Here is a 17,227-nt window from a genome sequence, read left to right as displayed (position 1 = left end):
CAACTCATGTGCATCAAACAAACCATATTGGAACTGCGTAGTAGAGTTTACTTCAAAGGTTACTTTAATCACTTTTTTAAATCGTAAGACTGGACTAATTAAAATTACTGTTATGACCTGAGAAAGATTTCATGAAATAGATACTATTTTAAAAAATAAAAAGTACAGGTACGCTGTTCTAAGTTTCAACCAAACTTATTTATTTAGATATCGGTATTTAAAAATGCGTAAGTAATTTATTCGAAAGGGAGGTTAAAAGTGATTCGGAATGAAATATATACTATTTTTGATGTCCATGTACACATATTCAACCACCTTTTAAATTCAGTTGATTGATATATTTGTATACATTTTTAAGGTAGGTTTCTTTAGGATGGACCCGCCGTGGGGTGAATTAATAAATAATAAGTACACACGCAAGCACAGCAAGCTCAAGCCATTTCGGTCCTTACAGTATTTTTAGGTCTTGCCATTAAACACAAATAACATACATAACAATTTTTGTGCTAAATAAACCGCAAATAAGGGCTGGAATGCTCTGAATTATTCTATTCGAAATATTATTGACACTTAATCAGATTTGAATGATAAATGAACTATTGATAGAAACAATTTAACAGTACACAACGCGCAGTCATTAACGGGAATTGAACGTTAGAAATTCGAAGCAGACAGTTCAAATTAAACCCAAACTTAAATCTGATTTTCGTTTATTGACGCACAAATTAAATTGTCGGCGTTTAATACCCAAATACCGAATACGGATGAACAGTATATAATTATACGAATGGGACAGTAGGATCGCTGTACGAATTACATTGGACAAAGTCCTAAATTTACAGAGGGGACTATCAATAGTGTTATTTTCATTTAAGGATATGATGTCAAGAATAAACTTGTTACTCCAAGCACCCGATTACATATTGTTAGTAACTCTTTTGTGGGCCAATGTATACGCTTCTACAATATCCCAGAAAATGTTCAAAAATATTCATTTGTAAAATTTAAAAGAATCGTTAAGAACGTTTGTGTGCTAAAGGATAATACAACACTAATGACTTCTTAGTTTATTGCACACCCTGGGAATGAGACGATTGCCTCCAGGCTGCTTTAATTATACAAAAATATGTTTATTGTTACATATAATACTTTGTAAAATAAAATTAATAAAAGAAATAAAAATCCCACTGAGTTTCTTTCACCAGTTCTTCTCAGCTCTGAAGTGTTAATTTCCGAACCGGTGGTAGATTTTTGATTATCAATAAGCAAGTGTAACACTTTCATATTGAATAAAGATTTTTGACTTTTGACTTTGGCTTTGATGATGTCCCCTCGACCAAGGAGGCAAGTACAAGTGTTTCGTACTATTTCGTCATTCGAAGCAAAGAAGGCAAATTTGACTGGAAGAGGTCAATCGCAGGATCAACTGTATACCTTGTCTTACTTTTAATTTTTTCCACCGATACAACCTTGTGGAAATAAATTTAGTTAATAAGCGATTTTTGGAGTGATTTGAAATAATTATGATCTGGATATTATTATTTAATTTAGTCAGGTGTGCAAGTAAAATTTTATAATCATTGATTGATGTACAATGAACTCCCTAAATCAGCAGGTCTAGCAGTTTAAAACTTTGTATAGGAATATCTTATGAAGTGTAACTGTGCATTAAGTTACTTAAATAGGGATGGAATGTGAAATGCTTCAATCGGTTCTAGGTTTATTTTTTTTTTATACAGCATATGAGTGTGTATGCATGTAAGAGGGGATGTAGAGCTAGGGGTCGACTAAAGGTACGATAGATGTATGAAAGATGATATGGCTGGAAAGAATATAGCTTATGAGACGACGTCAGATAGAGAAGTATGGAAGAAGAAAACAGGCTGTGCAAACCGGATAAGTGCAGTACTTACCTGTTTAGGTTTTTATTTATGAGTTAAAGTTAGTAGAATAAATATCCATCCCTTAATAGTTTCAAATAGAGGATGAAAGTGTATAGTATGGAACCATAGGTTAAATAATAACGTAAGTTACGAAAAACTACAAAACATAAGAAAATTTGGTAGATTTCTGAATAATGTTCTCAATGAGAGGTCCCATGAGGTACACTAGTTATTTATGATGATTAAAACAACAATAATAAACAGCTGAGTTCTATATGAGGTGTTTTAATTAATTTTAATTAAAAGGTACTATAACGTTGAATATATATTACTAGTATATGTGAGTATACGAAAACGTTAGCCTTGTTAGAAACTCTGTGTGAGCTGTTCAAAGTTGCTGTCAACTCTTCCACTATACTATATCTTAGACTATCAAAACCACCCCGGCTTCGCACGTGTGCAATGCTGATACTAAATATACTACAGATTTTTTGTTAGTTTACTATATTGTCTATATATTATATACAAAAACCTTCTTCTCGATTCACACTATCTGTTAAAAAAAACTGCATCAAAATCCGTTGCGTAATTTTAAAGATATAAGCATACATAAGGACAGACAGCGGTAAGCGACTTTGTTATGATAATGATGATTATTTTTAAGTGAAAGTACTTTATGACGTAAGCGTGTTCAATCTTAGCATATATTTAGAATTGTTACGCAGTTGGCTCGTTGGTCTAGGGGTATGATTTTCGCTTAGGGTGCGAGAGGTCCCGGGTTCAAATCCCGGACGAGCCCAAAGAATTTTTTTATATTTACTTTTATTTAATCATAAACCGTAAACCATAGCTCAAAAAGGTTAGTGTTCCGACTTATGTTTTTTGATAACATCGGTTATTTTTAAGCGATTTTGATGGAATTTCTTAGTAGTATTAACGGAATCAGCGACTTTAACCGCATGAAATTACTAACTTTGCCAATACCTCACAAATACATTTACTTCCTTTAGCGGTGAATTATAAATTAAAAATAATAATAGTTCTAAAAAAATTAGAAGTAAAATCTCAATATCAATTCCTCGCTTATTCAAGTGGATATCAAGCAACTCATATTTTCTGTCCACTGACCATCAAGTGGCTCATTTGTCTTCAAAAAAAAAACGTATCTAATAATAGCAGTGAGTGTACAGTCGGGGTAAGAAAAGGTTCGTCACTTTAAGGTCTATTTTCGTGTGAGCGATAATCTGCTTTACCGATCGAGAATGACATATTGCGCCGCAATGATTTGATGTTTAGATTCAAAAGGTACTAAGAGCTTAAGACTTGATAAAGAAATGAATTTGAACACTGAAAAAGGTTCTTACTCTCACTGTACATAGTATCATATGTAACTGACTATAAAATACACTGAAAAACTAGTACTCTGGAGAAATATTGTTCAACTATTAACACAATCTCAGTCACCATCTAACAGCCTCTTACGAAGTAAATTATACAGGCATTAAGACTTCGTAGCCTCCTCTTAAAAATGAAATTGGAACTTATTACTATGTTAAAAACTTTACAACATATTATAACTTGCTTTAAAATGAAACTTTCTATATTATGTCAATAATAATAATTGAACACGCGGTTCTTAGTATTGTGTGTTCCAGTTTTAATGATCAGTGAGCCAGTATAACTCTATAGTTATGCACAAAGGTTAAAGGTTAACATTTAGTTCCCAGGAGTGGTAAGGCATTGGTAATGAAAGGGATGGCTAAAATTTATTACGGCACCAATGTTTAAGATTTTTTTTATGGAATAGGTTGTCGGACGCATATGGGCCACCTGATGGTATGTGGTCACTATCACCCATAGACAATGACGCTGTAAGAAATATTAACTATTCCTTACATCGTCAATGCGCCACCAACCTTGGGAACTAAGATGCTATGGCCCTTGTGCCTCTAGTAACACTGACTCACTCACCCTTCAAACCGGAACACAAAAATACTGCGTACTGTTGTTTAGCGGTAGAATATCTAGTGACTGGGTGGTACCTACCAGGGCGGGCTTGCACAGAGCCCTACCACCAAGTGAAGTAGTAGGTTATTGGTTTCCTCTTCAGGTGACCCATTTGTAAAGCTACACCAACTTATCTTATAGAGTTAAAAATATAGGATTTTTCTGTCAAAATGACACCTTCTCTAGCATCTATTGGGTAGTCAAAAATTTTATACATATATAAAAGTTTGTTTTTAAAAAAATGTATCCTAGATTAACAGCTAGTTAGTGGACATTGTATGTACAAGTCCATCGTCATAATAAAAGTAAAAAGAAAACGCATTCGTGAATTAACGTACGCCCTGTTACACTGTAAATGAAGGGCAGGAAGGCAAAATGAACTAAGTATTTTTATTAGTAAAGGGCAGTAGGGCAAAAAGCAAAAGGGCATAAACACACAACAATAAAAAATGAATTAAGAAATTTTATCACAACAAAATATTAACCTTATCAAATTGTACTCTGTTTAGTACAACCGGAACAAGGCACAGCACGGCACAGTGCACACACAAATCAACGAATCAGAATGACATTATATGCATGGCGTGTGCGTAAGCGGCTTTGAGAGATGGCGCGTATATTTTAATACAAAACGAGGGTAAATACTCGTGCATGGCTTTCTAAGCTCCCCTGTAGGCTGGAAGCTTTATTTCAATCAAAATAAAACAGGACTAATCCCATACATAATCATACTCTGGTTGCTCGCTTGGGCAAGTTCAATTAACTAATTATATAAGCTGACATCTTCATTATTTTATACACAAGGAGGCAGGCAGGTTTCAAATCTAAGTTTCCAAGGTTCGGGGTGTATTGGTGAGGAAAGAAGAAACGTTTTTATTTCAGCGATAATGTCTATAGGCCTTAATAATCAATAGCTATCAATAAGCATTTTGAACGTCTCAGTACATTTAAACAAAAAACGAATTTGTTGTGACTCTTGTACCAGTTAAACTGGCTCACTCACTTTTTAAATTTGGAACGCTATTATACTAACAAATGTAGAATATATGAAACACAATCATAGGTCATGAGTATGTATGATATACTGGAATATGGTATGCCGGTAAAAAAAATTTAAACATAACACATTTGAGATAAATTGTAAAACAATACAAAATATATTTACTATTTCACTTAACCTATACTCTAAGACCTGACCAAGTGGTTAAAACGCGAGCATCCTAACCGATAATTGTGAGTTGAAACATAAAACCAGAAAATTTCCATGTGATATATTTATATATGTACAAACCCACAAAGGAGTAGAATAACTTTTTAAGGGAAGAAGAATTCTTAGCTCATTTACAGCTTATTTTACGATACAAATATGGTAAATAAATCTCAATACAAAACCAACTATAAAAGTATAAATAAACCCAAACAACTTTACTAACAAACAAGTTTCGTGTGTCACATGCGTGTATACTTTATTTACGAACAAGTTTCCTCAGGATGTTTTCCTTCACTGCCGCCCATGAAATAAATTACAAACACAAATTAATCACATGAAAACTCAGAGACGCTTCGTGCCTTTAACTTTGTTAAACACACGTGATCTTACTACCATCTCGTCCAATGCAGAATAAAGATGAGTAATTTTGTTTTTATTTTAACTAGCGACCCGGCTTCACATGAGTGTAATACTGATACTAAATGTACTACATCATTTGTTTATTTACGACATCACATTAGAAACATCTTTCTTTACTATATTGTCTATGTATTATATGAAATAACCTTCCTCTCGAATCACTTTATCTATTAAAAAAATCGCATCAAAATCCGTTGCGTACTTTTATACATCTAAGCATACGTACATAGGGACAGACAGCGGTAAGCGACTTTGCTTTATACAATGTAAAAATAAATAAACTTAATCTCTTGTATTATATGTCTTTTACTATAAAAGAGTCGCCTGCCACTTATACCGATTTGAGAATATTGTCAATTTAAATATTTTCTTTAAAAGTCTTTTTTGTCAACTTTATTAACAGTCTCCTAAAATAGATTCATTTGGTGATCAATTTCTCTCTATTATTTTACCCTCACTTAAAATAAAAAAAAATCACCAAAAAATTTTCAAGTATTTTAGATCGTTGTTAAATTATTTACCGTACACTATATATTATTTCTTTAAAATTCGTTAAGACTAAATCGTCACCTTTGAAACAAATAACAACGCAATTCAAAGGCGTGACGTCATATATAGATTTTTCATAAACTAAAACATGAGACGACGTGGATGCTTTTAAATATATTGCTTCATTTTTCAGCGTTGATCGCCGGCTATCCCATCGAGATGGGGTCTTAAGCACTAAACTCGATCACACGTACTGTGTTTACGTAAACCAAACTGACCTAGTTATGGAGCTTTGGAATCGACGTTACTACGAGGACTCTTCTATAAAAACATTCCTCGAAAGAGGTTTCATTAATTCAAAGGATATTTTTATGTTTAAGGAAAATGAATCGTGTTATTCGTAAAGGATTTTGTTGTTGATTTTTTTGGGTATTTCTCAGTGAATGTTCAATAATCTTAATGTAAAAAGATACAATCGAGTGGTTTATTTATGGGTTGATTATGTTCGAATCGATAAAGATTTAATTTCTGTTGAACTTCTATCTAAGGTTAAAATAAACTTGGTATATTAAGATCCGAAATCTCTATCTACGAAACAATTTAAATACGATGAACTTTACTTGCTTGAAGATCTCATATTTAAGACATGTAAAGCATAGAGTATAACGTTCTGCAACATTATTTATATTTTAACTACAACAACAACAATAGCCTGTAAATACCCACTGCTGGGCTATAGGCCTCCTCTCCGTTTGAGGAGAATGTTTAGAACATATTCCACCACACTGTTCCAATGCGGGTTGGTTGAATACAGATGTGGCAGAATTTCTATGAAATTTGTCACATGCAGGTTTCAGGTCACGATGTTTTCCTTCACCGCTGAGCACGAGATGAATTATAAAGACAAATTAAGCACATGAATCAGCGGTGCCTGCCTGGGTTTGAACCCGCAATCATCGGTTAAGATGCACGCGTTCTTACCACTGGGCCATCTCGACTCTTATATTTTAAAGGTTAACAAAAATAAATTCCATTTTGTCAACGCTCTGCTTTGCTAAGTTATTATATGCTTGTTAATATGCCACTGTTAGGCAAAATAAACAGTTCCTGGTTCATTTTGAAAATGGAACGATCATCCCCTGGCTTTTCCTCTGTGATATTCAGCAAATGTGACTATGAATTGTCAAAAATTTGTCTGTTGAGTTTCTATCGCCGGTTCTTCTCAGGTCATGGTATTTGTCTTTCCATATCGATACTTCATAATCAACCAATTAATTAAGTGTGATTTTGATTTGAATATAGTTTAAATCTACCAGATTATCGTGTTGAAATATGTCATGAAGAACACAAAAATTTCTATTTCAATTAGGTCAGATATAAATTTCACTCGTAATTTGTAATATGCACGTGAAAATTCATCCCAACATTTGAGCCTGCAAACATCCCGGTATTTACTGATTGGTCTGCCACGATTGATCAAATCAAAAACATTTAAAATTTACAACTCGTGTTCATGGCAATGATCGTTTTATACAAATCGACAAAATTCCTTTCATTGGATAATAGACTTACAATTGAGTTTTAATTCATCCTTTGAATCGAATAAATTAAATCAACCGTTTTTATTCAATCAAAGTTGGCCAGCTTTCGATATTTTAACCAATAACGAAAGCGGTATCTGAAAGTAAATTTGTTTACGTCGATCGGTTTTAATTCCGTCCCAACGACTTGACAATTGATATTGATGGTTGATAAATGTGTAACCGCAGACCAATACGTGAAACAATACAATGCCATAATTTTGTCTGTACATCAATAACAGCCTGTAAATTTCCCTCTGATGGGCTAAGACTCCCTTTGAGGAGAAGATTTGGAACATATTGCGAGTTGATGGAATACACATGTGAGTTGAATATTTATTTGTAGTTGGGTTGAACCCGCAATCATCGTTCAAGATGCACACATTCTAACCACTGGGCCATCTCGGCTCTTCTTATGTACATAAATAAATCAGAAGAGGTGTATTGAAGACAAAATATCTTAATCAGAAGACTAATGATGACGATGAAGTCTTAAAATAAAGTGTGATCATAGATGTGTGTCAATAGATGTATTCTAGAAGACAATCTGGAACTCATCGTTGACATATTGGGAAATATCAAAAAGATCTATTCACTCAACACGTTAAACTACTTACTCATACTTGGTTTACTTTTGATCAATTCATAGAAATGCTGTCAGTTTTTTTGATTGACAAATGTTAAAGAAAAAGTCCTGTAAAATTGGTTACATTTGACTAAAGTCATTAAAGTCATAATATCAGATTAATTTATTTGGAATGAAATATGAATAGAAACATTTATAATTCTTAATTTATGCTGATCGTATTTTACACTTCCTCGCTTTAGTTAATGACATTTTTCTCGGAAATTAAATACAATTTAAGGCGAGCACTTCATAATTATTTTCCTCAAAATTAATCGCTTATAATAAAATAATTAAAAAAAGGGTTCCGTACCGCCAGGTGCCACATATAATGGTAAAAGTCTCTCAATTATTTTTAGGACTCCCAAGGAGATACATCAAGGACCTTAGACGTCAGTATTTGGTAATAATTTCAACTTACCTCTACGCGTTGCTGAGAAAAATGGTTTTGACAGTTCGTCAAACAGATTAACGAACAAACAAAGAAGAAAGGCTGCTTTTATCCTAGAAAGATGCGGAATACTCAAAGTGATATATTTTGAGGGAGTTGCCTATAGGATCTGGGTCTGGTTGTTTCACCAACAGGTATACACAAGGTACATTGTAATGCTTATTTTTTTCATGACATAGGTGGCAAACGAGCAGGAGGCTCACCTGATGGAAAGTGACTACCTCCGCCCATGGACATCTGCAGCACCAGGGGGCTTGCAGGTGCGTTGCCGGCCTTTGAGGAAGGAGTACGCTCTTTTCTTGAAGGTTCCCATGTCGTTCGAAAAAACAGCCGACGAAAGCTGGTTCCACGAAGTGATTGTGCGAGGCAGAAAATGTGTAAGAAATCGCGCTGTTGTGGATTTTCGGACATCAAGGTGGTGCGGGTGAAACTTAGAATTTTAGCGAGATCTCCGAAGGTGAAATTCAGCAGCCGGGATTATTCCGAACAATTATATCTTGTATACAACATAAATATATATATTATATCATAACATGATACAAAAAATCCTTACAAAACTCTAAAGATTACTTTCGATGCTTTCATATAATAATCGCATCTGTTGTAGTGAAAGTTTCCAGGAAATACGTCACGGATACACTTGATACAACCTCGAATGTTGGTATAAATAAGGCTTCACGTTAAGGGTGCTCAGAAACGTCACGAACACTTTCCAACGCGTCTTAATAGCTGATCGTTACAATAGATTAGGATAATAGTGATGTTCGTTGTCTAAATATCGATATTTATTATTAAAGACGAAATAGTATGGACATATGCGGAGGAAGGAGAACCATGTAAGGAAGGTTTTGAGTATGGATGTCGATATAGAGGTAGAGGACAAACGAAACGATGGATGGATTGTGTGAAAGACGATACGGTTAAAACGAATGTTACTTGTGACATGACGTCTGACAGAGAAGTATGGAAGGAGAAGACATGCTGCGCCGACCCAAATATTATTTATCCTAAATATAATTGGGCTAAGTGTAGGAGTTTATTTTTTTTTTTTTGTATAATGTATTTTTTTTCTTTTTATTTTTCTTTAATAAGCACAGTAGTATTTTTTGTCTGATTATTTTCTTTTTTTACATGATGAGTTAAACTGTAAGAGTGATATATGTGGTAATATTTTTTTAAGACAGGATGTATCTTGCAGAATTAGACAATTTGTATACCACGTTGGTTTCCCAAATAAATAAATAAATAAGACGATATTATTATTGACGATATGAAGTCAAGTCTTTGTGGGAAACAAGGCCAAATGTGCCGTGATATGTGTGTGCAAAACCACTTAAACACCACTAATATTGCAGTGTATGATATCTTCGCTATCGTTAACTGCTGGATAAATATGTCAACCAAAATTAGCTAAAGCTCGAAATACCTTGTCACACCAAATCCGATATAAATGTTTTACGTCAAAATTATAGACGATGAATAAAAAAATAGACGTTGAAAGACATGTCGTTCTGAACCACCCGCATTTAATTTATATTTCAACATTAATAAAAAAAATATGAATAAGGACAAAGGAGGATTAATATATTTTCCCTTATAAACAATAACTTTCGTAATTGCGATTCTACGAGGAAATGTTGCTAGCGTTCCACGCGGTCGTGATTTGTACAGGAGCTATTTTTAATTTCGAATTGTGTATTTACTTCCTCAGTGTAAAAACTTTTCGACTCGCAAAGTCCATTCATCCTGTATAATGGAAATATTCCATTATATTCTTATGAAATAACGAAAATCGTTTCACTTATTGGATAAAAATATTAAGGCTTATCTATTTTTAACTGATTTTGATATGTTTTCAGAAATAGAAAAAATGATTAACGATGAAGGTTTGTATGTAACATTTGTTTTACAAAATGGCTAAACTATGACAATGTTTTGTCCAAAAAACTGTTTTATACGATGTATAATGTATTAGAAAATTGTAGGTTCTGAAAAACCGTTGGAAAAGTTAGGAATATCAGTGTATTTTTTATAAGTCTCTGTCTACATGAGGCACTCATAATAGGCACATACCTACCTAACTTGGTCGTATAATATTGATTCAAATTATCAGTTACACAATAAAGTTCGAACACTTTCAAAAATATCGTTTCCAAATTGTAAATTTACAACGAAAAAAAAAGTCTTGTTTTAATAGTAATAGACAGACAGTAACAATCAAACATATTTTATCTTATAAACTAACGATTTTAAAGTATTTAGATGACAAAATAAATTAAATAAAATATATTTTGAATGACTGATTGATAAATTGATAAAACTTTATTGCTCTCAATAAAAAACAGAGACGTATAAATATATATCATAAATTATATCAAAGGCGTCTTATCAATAATAGCCATTGATTTAATATGATAAGATTACCATCTGTTATTCATGTCGAATTAATAATAATAATTCTATCAAGTAATTAAAAGTACATTTCAATACTAATAATAATAATGTAAAAACAAAAAAACCAATACGTATTGTGTTTTTATATCGACTTCTCAAATAAATAAATATCGATAAGTGTCATCGATACTCGCACATCACTAAATCGGTCATCTGAAGCGGTCGACGAACGGTAATGCCTGCGTTAATCACAGGTGAGATTATATAACAGGCTTTATAGGGTTCACCGTGCAGTTATCGCTTGTGAAGTTTTTACAGAACCGAGCTATGGGCTGTTATTTTTAATCTGTTATCGTTTTAAAAATGCATTCTTTAAACATTAAAATAAATAAAAATCAAATTACACTTGTTTCAAGTAGGCTTTTACAAACACTTTTGAATCGTCATTTAATAATATTAAGTGAAGCTACCACGTTCGGGCAGTAGATTGTACAGATAAGAACCGGCAAGACACTTAGTAGTTACTCTTATCAACGTTTACTAATACACTTATGTTAGTTAAATACAATTATATATGTATGTAATGTATAGTGCCCGGAATTCAATGAGTATTAATTCCACGCATTTTTATCGTCTGTGTAATCTTGTATGACTTCTTTATCAATGTATTTTTTACAAATAATTTGAATTTATTTAACAGCAAAGTTAAAAATTACCGTGGAATTTTATTATAGAAATACATTACCATTATAAATTATAATAATCGATAAAAATAATTATTTATCACTACGATATCAACATCTTCATCATCCTCAATTTTATTTGGGGTCAGCGCACCATGTCTTCTCCTTCCATACTTCTCTGTCAGACGTCATCTCACAAGTAACATTCTTTCTATCCATATCGTCTTTCACACAATCCATCCATCGTCTTTGGTCATCCTCTATAGCTATATCCATCCACATCCGTGTTCAAGACCTTATTACTACAATATATAGCAAGGAATTTTCACGCCGTGCTACTTAGCATTGGAGAGGGTGGCGTGAGGATAGAAGAGAGCGTTTTGATGTTTACCGCCGATACGAGGGGGTGTTACTCCCAAGCGTGCCGAAAAATATGTCACGTCAAATACTGACAAGTTACTGTATATTTGATAAAAAGTGAGGGTTTAATATTCTTTAATTTTCATACCAAATACATATTAATTCAATTTTATTTGTCTAATATACGTGATATATAAGTTGGTATAAGTAATAGCTTTGGACTTTCATACGGTTATACTCAGGAGAATCTTTATTTAGAAACAATTTCAGATTAACATTTAATTTAATATTGTAACCTGTAGATTCTGGAGAGCCTGTTCTAACGAGCCTTCTCCAAGAATATTCTACTTCCATGTATTGTTTTCCACTTTTGGGTGCCTGATTATGAGGTGAGCCTGTGCAACAGCGCAGAGTTAGTCCAAGATTATGGACGCATTAGCGATATAAGTAGTTTTTTTCTTTATGTCTGTCTGGGCTATCAGATATTGACACTATCATTACCGTTATGCTTTAAGGTATTATTATAATATTACTTTAAAATCTTGACTTTTGAATCGCAATGTTAACTATATGCGGAATTTTAATGTCACTATATATTATAAAATAAAGTATCCCGGCCGCGTCTGTCTGTCTGTATGTTCGCGATAACTCCAAAACTACTAAACAGATGTTCATGCGATTTTCACTAATAGATAGACGGATTCATGAGGGAGATTTAGGTATATATGTCGGGAAAAATCAAGCCACCAGAGAGTTTTCAATTTAATATTAAAGATATTTCAATATATTTAAGAAAACAACAAAAAATCTATAAATAAAAGTTAAAAATATTAAAAAATCTTAAATCCAGCCGTGCGAAGACGGGACAGGCGTCTTGTATATAAAAAGAAGATATTTCCCCAGGACATTCTGTTGCGAAGGCGGAAACTTCGATCCATGGGAACGGAGTAAAAAATCATATTAATAAATAAAAAGATACTTGGGCTCGTCCGGGATTTGAACCCGGGACCTCTCGCACCCTAAGCGAAAATCATACCCCTAGACCAACGAGCCGTTGACAACACTGTCTAAATCTTCTGATGTATCTTTCAAATTACGTACACAGTGAATGGTTTTCGGTGAAAGCTGACCTACTGGCATTGATTTAAGAGACCATTCTCCAGCAAGCGCGGCGTGCGCCTCACACGCAATGAACATTATTATTATTTATTGAATTACGTGTTAACAACAATTGTGAACAAGCATATTTTAAATGTCGACAACAACCAGCAATTACATGCAACATACAAACAAATGAAACACAAATATTCAAAATTAAAAAAGACATAAGTACCGCTTATAATTTTTTCAATATAAATTTATAGCAAAAAAAAAAAAACAAAAATAATGATATAAAAACATCTATGTAAAATACTAAAATATTTAATTTGCAAACTATACTTTTCAATTGACAGTTGACCGGACATCTCTATTATTATGTAGACCATATTAAAATTAATGTAACGTTATTTGACACTAAAGTAATATTATCAGATTATCCATAACTAGTTGACTTTACCAGCACAAAATTTATAAAACTCTACCTATAGAACACAAACTATCTTCGTGCCAACATTTCATCTAAATCGATTCAGCAATTCAAGAGCTTATATTTATTTATTTATTCATTTATTTATGTACCAACAGAGTGTACAGAAAATTATGTAAATGAAAAATGTGTACAAAGGGATAACTTATCTCTAACAAGAGATCTCTTCCAGAAACCCTGAATCTAGTGGAGATTATTTGTAATACATATTTATAGTGAAGGTACAATATCAATTATTTTATATTATAAAATTGAAGTAGACTTAACGATAAATTAATATATTACACACTAAATACAAATAAATACATTAATATATACATTATCTATAATATATATACATATACATTCAACTTACATAGATACAAAAAAATATATATATATATATATATACATACATATAAAATAAATTAAACTTAAGTGGAAAGAAAGTGTTGCTTAACTCTGATTTTAAACGATCTTATTGTAACATTAAATTTATGTAGATTGTTTTCAATTGAAAAACTACCAATCTGATATATCATAGCATTAAGAAATTCGTTAATTGAAAAATGTTATAGCTATTTATGTAGTCAACATAACTTCAGGATAAGATCTTAGGGAGCCGAGCCATTACTATAAACGTTGACTATAAACATCCATTATTTGGCAATCAGTAGAGCCTTGTTTAATCGAAGGAGGAACAAATACCAAACCTTAAATGTTACATGATATTTATAAGTCCTGCTATATAATGTAGTTCAAACAGTTCATTATTAAGTTATGCTTATTTAAATATGCAACATAATGCAGCACTTTTACACTTAAATACTTAAATCCACTTTGATTTTACTTCCGAAGTTTCAAAGCGCCAATAGCTACGATAATATACAAGCAATTTTTTTGATAATCCATATTAAATACAATACATTATTCTAGATCTCAACCACATCTACACGATTTCTTAGTCTTTTATCTGCTTTTACGGCTCTTGCTGTATTGATAGTTGATTGTAATAGGACGTGGGCAAGCATTATAAATATGTAATAATTATAAAATTACTTCCAACACGATGCAACTTTACTATATCAGAGAATTAAAAAGTATAACTTTAATTGTTAGGTTTATAAGTAGGTCCTTTCATCGTAATATTTTCTATGGTCATTTTGTATTATTAGATGTCTCTTTTATGCTATTAAGATAGTGTGACTTAAAACATTTTAACAATTTCTTATAACACCATAAGGCAGCATTAATCTTGAGAACTAAGATGTTATGTCTTATGTAACCAAAATAAGCCAATATTAAGTATTTTTGTTTGGTGGTATAACATAAATTATTAGTGGATGGAAAGCGTGTCTAGTTAAATCGTTTGGGAATTCCTTTCAGTTTTAGGGAACGTAAAATATTTAACAATTAAGAAACGAAATAATGGAAAATATTGGTTTAATCTCGTTATTAAACCCATTGGGAGCAGATCACTTCTAAATTTAAAATTGTTACCAGTTATTGATAGATTTTTTTCTAATAAAGAGGATTTAATATATGACCGTCAGCAAAACTCTACCAATAGTACGACATACAACTCTCCTGTAAGGAAAAAAGTTTCTAGATTATTTTGCTTCCACTACAATACTACAATCGAGTATTATATACTCCTGATATTGAGTTGGACTGTTCCATACACGATTAAGCAAACTCCCTATTTCCGGGGATTATTAGGCATTTTTTATATTTACTGGTTCTTAAATATTATGCATCAAATTCTGTTCAGAGATTGAGCGAAAAGTGCGACAGACAGATACAGTTACTTTCGCATTTATAATATTAGTATAAATATATTTATTTTTATTTATTGTTTATTGTAAAAGTGTAACTTTCGATCGTCGACTTATCACTAAACACTTAAAGATAATATATAATATGGGTGACATGCAAGGTGATACATCTTTATAGGTGTAAACAACATTGAAATATACATATATATATGAAATGGTAAACAGTCATTTATTTAAGGTAATATTTATACTTTATTTCATATATTATTATCTAATAAAAATGCGCACATTGATTATTTACTAATTAATTTTTTTATTCATTGATTCATCTCGACTTAAATACTATTTTTATTTATTATTATATTATGATCTCAATAATACACATGCTAATATTATAGAATATTAGCTAACTAGCTCCTTAATAAACATACATCATTTTTTTTTCATAAAACTCATAAAGATTTGCGTTCTAGTAAACTTTTTTTTCATCACTTATATTTTCACAAAAGGACAGTCTGAGTGAGTTATATGTATATAACGATAGCTTAGTAGGAGAGGGTGTACATAAATGAGGAAAACTCGCCTTGTTTCATTCCGTTCCTTTACTTTGTGCCGATCACCAATTTGACCCAGTTCCTCACCATCTCATAACTTGTAAATCTTTGCTATTAGCTGTGTAGTGAACACGACTTTGTCATGCCTTTATTAAAGGCCATACTCTACACATAAATAGCTAAAGAGTTCATTTGATTTAAAGAAGAAAAACACTTATTGTGTTCAATTAAATGATTTTTAAGGTACACTAAGAAGAAACCCCGATGTGCTTTTATCGCAATTTTTTTTTATAAACCCGAACAAACAGACAGACACGTTGTTTCAGTATATCTACCATGTGTACATTCATATGGATTTACCTAAAAGCGGTTTTTTCAATATTACAAACAGACACTTCATTTTTATTATACTACATCTTGACAGTAATAGCATAAAATACAAATAAAAACCGTCATACGTTAAAATAAATAAAAATAATTGAATAAATTAGGTACTCATTTATGAGTACTTATTTTGGTGAACGGCTATCGAATTGATATTCGATAAGTTATAAAAAATATTATGACTTTTTATTTTGACAGGTACAACAAGCGGCTCGTTGGTCTAGGGGTATGATTTTCGCTTAGGGTGCGAGAGGTCCCGGGTTCAAATCCCGGACGAGCCCAATCGCTTTTTATTTTTTCGTCATATTCATAAACAACAATCTTAACAGTGCACCAATGAAAATATTAATTCAAATCAAATCAAATCAAATCAAATCAAAATAAACTTTATTCAAGTAGGCTTTTATAAGCACTTTTGAATCGTCATTTTTCAATTAAGTGAAGCTACCACCGGTTCGGAAAGTAGATTCTACCGAGAAGAACCGGCAAGAAACTCAGTAGTTACTCTTTTTTAACATTTAAAAAATACAACGTCATGTTAATTAAATACAATTATTTCAATTAATGTATCCTGCTTGGAAGTCAACAGGTATTAACTCCACGCTTTTTTATCATCTACAAAATCTTGTATCGAATAGTATGCTTTTTCTACCAATGTATTTTTAACAAACGATTTGAATTTACTAAACGGCAAAGTTAAAAATTTCTGCGGAATTTTATTATAGAAACGGATACCTTGCCCCAAGAAGGATCTATTGACTTTGCGGAGTCGGAAACTTGGCGTTATAAGTTTATCCTTACTTCTAGTGCATATACAATGATTATCACTGATTTTATCAAAGTGA

At 32.1% G+C, this 17,227-nt stretch overlaps 3 non-coding genes across 3 annotated transcripts; 2 read left to right on the top strand and 1 right to left on the bottom strand.

The window, feature by feature from the left end:
* The first annotated feature begins 2,610 nt into the window (after nucleotides 1–2,610).
* On the top strand, nucleotides 2,611–2,682 carry Trnap-agg. The gene has a single exon. It is a non-coding gene; the product is annotated as a tRNA-Pro (tRNA).
* A 10,401-nt stretch (nucleotides 2,683–13,083) lies between these two features.
* Nucleotides 13,084–13,155, bottom strand: Trnap-agg. Its single transcript has one exon. It is a non-coding gene; the product is annotated as a tRNA-Pro (tRNA).
* A 3,436-nt stretch (nucleotides 13,156–16,591) lies between these two features.
* On the top strand, nucleotides 16,592–16,663 carry Trnap-agg. The gene has a single exon. It is a non-coding gene; the product is annotated as a tRNA-Pro (tRNA).
* Nucleotides 16,664–17,227: the final 564 nt, after the last annotated feature.

Source organism: Vanessa cardui, chromosome 15, assembly GCF_905220365.1.
Source record: "Vanessa cardui chromosome 15, ilVanCard2.1, whole genome shotgun sequence".
NCBI classification, from domain to species: domain Eukaryota; kingdom Metazoa; phylum Arthropoda; class Insecta; order Lepidoptera; family Nymphalidae; genus Vanessa; species Vanessa cardui.
Note: the sequence above shows the minus strand (reverse complement) of the source record. Positions and strands in the feature narration are given on the sequence as shown.